Raw genomic sequence first — 6,590 nt, forward strand, 5'->3', positions numbered from 1 at the left:
AGACGGAAAGAATAATAATTTAACTAAGATTATTATTTTGACAATAACTACAGCTAATTTATACGTGAAATTACCCAGATTTTTTACTTTTTTGTTAATGGTTAAATGCTGTTTGGGGTGAATAGGTTCTCATGGCTTCTTATTGGTACAAAAACGCACATTGAAATCCGGACTTGCTGTAAGGAAGTTTATTCAGAAACCTCTTAACGGGTTGTGGTGTATTGAGCCAGTGTGGGGGAGGAGGAAACAGCTCAAGAGTTTTACAGAATTGTGAGTATTTTTAATTTATTTTGTTTTCTTAAATTGGGACGATATACTAGCTGTGGTATAGTCTCCTGTGTAAATTGACGCCATATTGGTACAAATGGTGACTAGCCTGGGATTTGAGACGGCCAAAGGAGTCTGTGGTGTTACTACTAAAAGCCTCATCATCGCTTCCACATAATAATATTCTAGTAACTCTTAATTTATTCATCCATCTTATATAAACCAGTAAATAAGATAAATACTTAAATTATATATCATATTTGTATATTATGAATTATATATTAGTGAAACAAGAACGGAAGTGGCAGCTACAGCATTAACAGGTAAGGTCGATTTATTAATGCATTTACTTTACCTTCAGTGTTTACTTTTGCATATCTTCAGTTGTAAATGTTGTTAATTAGTTTAGTTCATGTTCACATTACCTGATTAAGTTAATATAAATGTAGGTGTTTTATGATCAATGTTATCCTTGTAGTGTTATTGGTCATCACAAACAAGCCATTACGTAACCCAACACCTTGTCTTTAAGCTCCGCCCTCCTATGACGTCATATTCAAGGCCTCACAAAACACCAAGGATTCGAATCACTTCATGAACGAAGCCCTGAAGATGGAGTCATGGAACTGTGAATCCAGTTTGTCGGAGTCTTTATCAAGGTAAACCAACACGAATATATTTGTCTTGGTAAACACAACTCAGTGTTATTGTTGGTGATCCACAAGTTGTAGTATTTCTTCCCTGACGTAAATTATCGCCTGCTACGAGTGATGCTTCAGTTTATTGTGAGTGAGACGCCTCGAAGCTTCAGTAAACTTGAGAATGAGAGCGGTGAGGCAGGTGTGGTCACGCCGGCTCATTATTCACTAGACCTCCTGCCAGGCTGGACCACCTCGCTCCTGGGGCCTACTGACTGTCTGTTGCAGCTAAGTAAGTAAACCTAATCGTGCCGCTGGAAGGTGATGGTGGTGTTGTAAGTGAAGTGATTGTGGTGGTGTTGGTGCTGGGGAAGTGATTGTGGTGGTGGGGAAGTGAGTATGGTTGTGGTGGTGCTGGGAAAGTGATTGTGGTGGTGGTGGTGTTGTAAGTGAAGTGATTGTGGTGGGGTTGGTGGGGAAGTGAGTATGGTTGTGGTGCTGCTGGGGAAGTGATTGTGGTGGTGGTGCTGGGGAAGTGATTGTCGTGGTGGTGCTGAGGAAGTGATTGTGGTGATGGTGGTTCTGGGAAGTGATTGTAGTGATGTTGGGGAATATACATAACCTGCGACTACATAATAACTTGTACAGGTAATTTATTCAGGTACCGTGTGGACAAGTAGCAAGATGGTGGACCTGTCAAGACTCGGGGTCAACTCTTTTTTGGAGTTAACTTTATATAAAATAGGTAATTTATTTAGTTTTTTTTTGTTGGGTAAATTATATATGAATGTGTAGTTTCTTTAAGATACTGTGTACAGCTTAAAGACGGTGCAAAGACAGGGGCGGATCCAGGGATATCAAAAGGGGGTTCCAAGAAGTTGTGGGTGGGGGAACATGGTGAGCAAGGCAAGCCCACCCAGCTGGGAGATTTGGGGGTGCTATAAGCCACCCCCCCCAGGTTTTTTTTTAATCTGATCATATTATGGACAATTTGAGCCATTTCGAAGCCATGTGCACTTTATATATTAGGAGATATTCTGAGGTCAATAGTCATTACTTTTTACTATACAAAAACGCCTGAGTACAATACTGTATTAAAGAAAAAGTATTGGAATTTTCTGGTGAAAAGGGGGATCCAAACCCCCAGGATTCCCCTGGATCCGCCCCTGTGGCAACCTCTTTAATTTTAAGATGGTAAGATGCCAGATAATTATAGTTTCTAGGTTAATATTCAAGGTACTGTAATAAGTTATTAGGAAATTGTAGAGTTCTTAGAAATTTTTTTTCCTAAAACTGTAGTTATATAATATAAACAGTTTCTGCTTACACTGGCGTCTACACACTTCAGTACAGTGGTATGTTGGTTTAGTGGCAAGATACCCACTATGGATGGCAGAGGTCTCGGATTCGACTCTCGGACTGATCAAGACATGTTGAACAGCACGATGCACAGAGGCAGTATTCTCAAAGGTTCGTAAGTTAAATTTGTTTAACTAAAACAATTCTTTGCCATTTTTGCAGGCAAGGGAGGTGACCTGAATAAGTTTGATAGAATCATTACAGGGAATTATTGCTTAAGTCTATAGTTGTAGCTTACTATTGATATTAATTGGTACAATTGAAGGTATGAGGGCCGAGACTTGGGTGGATATCATAAACTAAGAATAAGAGGATAGTGGCGAGATATTAATTGGTAAAAGTGAGAGTTGGACGGCCAGGGGGATGGACTGGGAGGGATGAATGAAATAATTTTTGGTTTATGAAGTTAAAACATCTATCAGCATTAGTAAATAAAAAAGAGGGCCAAAAATACTTGTTTGAAAAGTTAAGAGTAACATGTTAAATTATAAGTCGGCCTATGCTGTATTTTTGGTAAAACTTATAAAAATGTGACTAAAAGGTACAGGTATAGGATAATTGGGATGATGTTAAGTAAAAAATACACCTTCAGAACAATGTCTACAATCTCACAGTATATAATAGCCCAAGTCCTTATGTACCGTACATCTAAAATCACTTAATTTAAGACCAAAGAAGAAATAGCATGATAAAATACAGTTAATAAGTCCCCAGGTAAATAAAACACTGTTCATTTCAGCACATGTTCATAAGTTGGACGTTCGTAAACTGGTAACTGCCTGAACATTATTCTAAATTGGTTGTAATTATTTCAAGGTTTATTGTTTTCACTATTTATTTTTTTACCCCAGATCGGGGGTTCCCAAACCTGGGGTCGTGACCCTAAATGGGGTCGGAAGGCTCATTAGGTAGGGTCGCAAAGAGGTCATGGGGTCGGTGGGGTCGCTGGGGTCCTTTGGGTCTGCCAGTGAAATTATTTGGGGTCGCACTGGATAGTTGACAACACTGGATGGGGTCGTGCTAGAAAAAGCTTGGGAACCCCTGCCCCAGATCCATAATCCTGAACCACCCTGTTAACATTACACATACTGTACAGTACTTGATCATACCGGTGTTAGGTGAAATTTACACCTCAAAAAACTTCTACCGCCAGTGCTATACTTCACATGCACCGTCAAGCGCAGAACCAGAAAACATCTGTTCTGTACATCTCTACACATGTCACGAGGCCCATGAAAAAACTACCAGGATTATAGAATATCCTCCAACTCTTAGCTCAAAATATTGACTACGTGGTGGCAGGTGATTTTAGTTATTGTTGGTTGATTACATATAGGTATATGGGTATGTAGCTTAAAATAAGGAGGATATTGTAAGCTGTCACTTGCATTTTCCTCCATTTTATTGATATTGTTGGGAAATATGTGCCTCCCACTCGCCTAATCTCTGGGTTTTTTGTTTACCCATGACACCCTCATTTTGCACATCATTTCTGTATTAGATTGAGTTTTGTCATAAAATTTGGTAAGAATTGTCTACTATTTAGGCCATCTATCTGTATCTAGGCCATTTGATAGACCTATGACAGAGGGTGTATCAATTATCAGAAATAAAAGGTTCAGTACTTCGTTATCACTAAAAAGGACCATTTATTATTTTATCTTCACGTGACATTCTTCATCTGATTATAAATATATTATTTGGCATAATGATAATTGGAACAATCATTTGGTGGTAACATGTTTTTAATTTCATTACTTAAGTCTTTCTAATACCAGTATCTATAATGTACCTACAAAAAACAATAAATTGAATCAATAAGTTGAATAAATCTCGAGTTTAACCTAAATGTACTATTCAGTTAATATGAATAATAAATTAGTTGATAGGGGCAATGTAGGAGACTGCATTGGAGTTCAGTCTTGATTACTGTACATTAAAATATGTAGGTTTATAACAAATGTTTTTTTATTGCAGGAGAGATCATGGTGCTCAAGGACACCTGCCTACACCTTCAACAGATACGTCAACACGGAATTATTTAGACTCTTATCCCCAAGGTAGAAAGGAATGGACTCTGAAAGGCTGCAGCTAATTTTATTATTGAAGGTAAGTAAAACAGATTTCTAATACAGTATTATTTTTTATTATACTCCTACTACTCCAGAAGTTAGTGTCTCGTAAATGATGTATTAAATTTGAATACTGTATGTATATCGATATCTATCCAGGTACAAGAAGTAATGATATGAGATAATGCAGAGTTCAAATTATAATGAATTGTTTCTTCTATAACTTACTAAAACATTTTATTAAACTAATGACAAGTTTGGCTATATAAGTTTAGGTGCTGAATATTTATTACTACATACAAACAGGTTAAAGATAAGGATAGATTAATAGGGTAATGTAAAGTTTATCCATAGTTCCATACATGAACTATGGATAAAGTTGAACATTTTAATGTGAAAACTTATCCAGTTTTAGGTTTCAATTTCCAAAGAATGTCTTCATGTAAGGCTATATGAGCAAGAGAGTTGGGCTGCCAAAACCTGATAGTTAATATATAATTTACTTTACATGCCTTTGTTGATTTTCAATATAGTTATCTGGTCAAGTAAACCTTCCTAGCACTTCATTATAAGAATGTTACTCAAAGTTTACATTAACCTGTAAATTGATCCTTGTCTTTAACCTGTCTGTGTGGCTTTTACATTTTGGTGAATAAATGTGTACAGTACAGTATTATTGTATAATGGCATGAAGATTCATTTATTATAAATTACAGTACTGTACAGTATTGGTTAATTTGTTAAATATTAAAAGATATTAAATATAATGTAAAAAAAAAAAATATCATGCATATAGATCAAGTCTGGGACCCTTGGGTTAAAAAGACCAAACTAATTAAGAGGTTTTTATAGTTTCCTGGACCTAGACCTGACCAACACGGGTACAGTCTAGAGCAAGAACTTGCCCGATATGTTCACAGTTAATAAAACTAACACTGTAAGGCCTTGGTTATGTGCAGACTCTGATGATTAATGACAATAGGCAATTTAATTTACCTTGGTTTAAAGTTGTAATTTAAAAGTGAGAAAAAAAAATTGGATAACTTTACATGTATTGCAATAGGGTTTAACATAAATATTATATATATAGTATATATTTTTTTAAAGTTAATTTATTTTCCAGATAGGTGTGTGGCAGTGCAAGACCATGGAATAATGTTTGACCTTGGTTGGTGAAACACTTCATGCTCAGGTGAGAATAAATGTTGTTGTTAATTATTTTATATTCTTAGGAAATGTACAAGCTCATTACACGAGCTGCACCTTTCTGTTGAAGTTATAGCATATTGAGGTTTTTAAACAGTGCTATAGATCATTCAGAAGTGGAGATATGAGAATGGTGTTTGAATTGGTACAGAAACAGTGGTGGCATTGTCCCATATCCTGTTGAAGCTGTAGTTAGATGCTCATTTTACGAGTTCTCAGTGCAGGAAGGCAACCAGTATACGGTACTGTATATACCCTATATATTTTGGCACAGTATTTATTTAATTGTGGTGGCTTTACCAGAGCTTTTATCTTCCCTCCAGTCTGAGTAAATATTTGTCCCAAGTCTGTAGCTGTTGAAGGAATAGAAGTACTGTACTACACACAGACACACAGGGTGTTTAGGTTGTTTTACAAAAGTTATTGGTTAAGACAGTGTTAATTATTTCAGGTTGTTGCCATTGACATTTATGAACTACAGTAAAGAAGTTAGCCAGCTAAGGGGACGACTGTGGCAGAGATGACAGGTTTTGGATGTCTGCAGCCCTCAAAGCCATGAAGAGGAATTTGTAATATTAGAGCAATTTATAAATAAGCTGTAACTTCAATGTCCTATAAATTTGACAATTATCTTGTGCTATGAAGGTATACAAATGCATTAAAGTTGTCAGTGACCATTTATAGTATTCATAAAGTAATGAAATGTTTTATGTACAGTAGATCATAATAACTAGGTCAAATTTAGTAATGTAATGGTTAGATGATAATCAAACAGGAAGTGATGGGCCAATGGGTAAATGTTCTTGTAGTTAGTAATGTACTGTAGCAGTTCTATGTGCAAAATAAAACTTTTTCAACACTATTGATAGATTTTCCTCAACACTCATCATTTTCCCATCAGTGTCTGGAAGTTACAAATCCGTGTTAAAGTAAAGAAAGTATACAATGAGCAGTTAATGTTATATATGACCACATACCAAGTAGTTAACCTTGCCTGTACACAGTAATGCAAACTAAAATTCTTAAAGGCTGTATCTAATATTGAAGA

The 6,590-nt window shown here is 36.1% G+C and overlaps 1 long non-coding RNA gene across 1 annotated transcript; it reads left to right on the top strand.

Moving 5' to 3' along the window:
• On the top strand, positions 1-6,447 carry LOC121860988. The gene is made up of 5 exons (XR_006087966.1): positions 1-1,197; positions 2,254-2,375; positions 4,242-4,373; positions 5,460-5,528; positions 5,994-6,447. It is a non-coding gene; the product is annotated as an uncharacterized LOC121860988 (long non-coding RNA).
• Positions 6,448-6,590: the final 143 nt, after the last annotated feature.

The sequence above is a fragment of the Homarus americanus genome, unplaced genomic scaffold, assembly GCF_018991925.1.
Source record: "Homarus americanus isolate GMGI-L3 unplaced genomic scaffold, GMGI_Hamer_2.0 scaffold52806, whole genome shotgun sequence".
In the NCBI taxonomy this organism is placed as follows: domain Eukaryota; kingdom Metazoa; phylum Arthropoda; class Malacostraca; order Decapoda; family Nephropidae; genus Homarus; species Homarus americanus.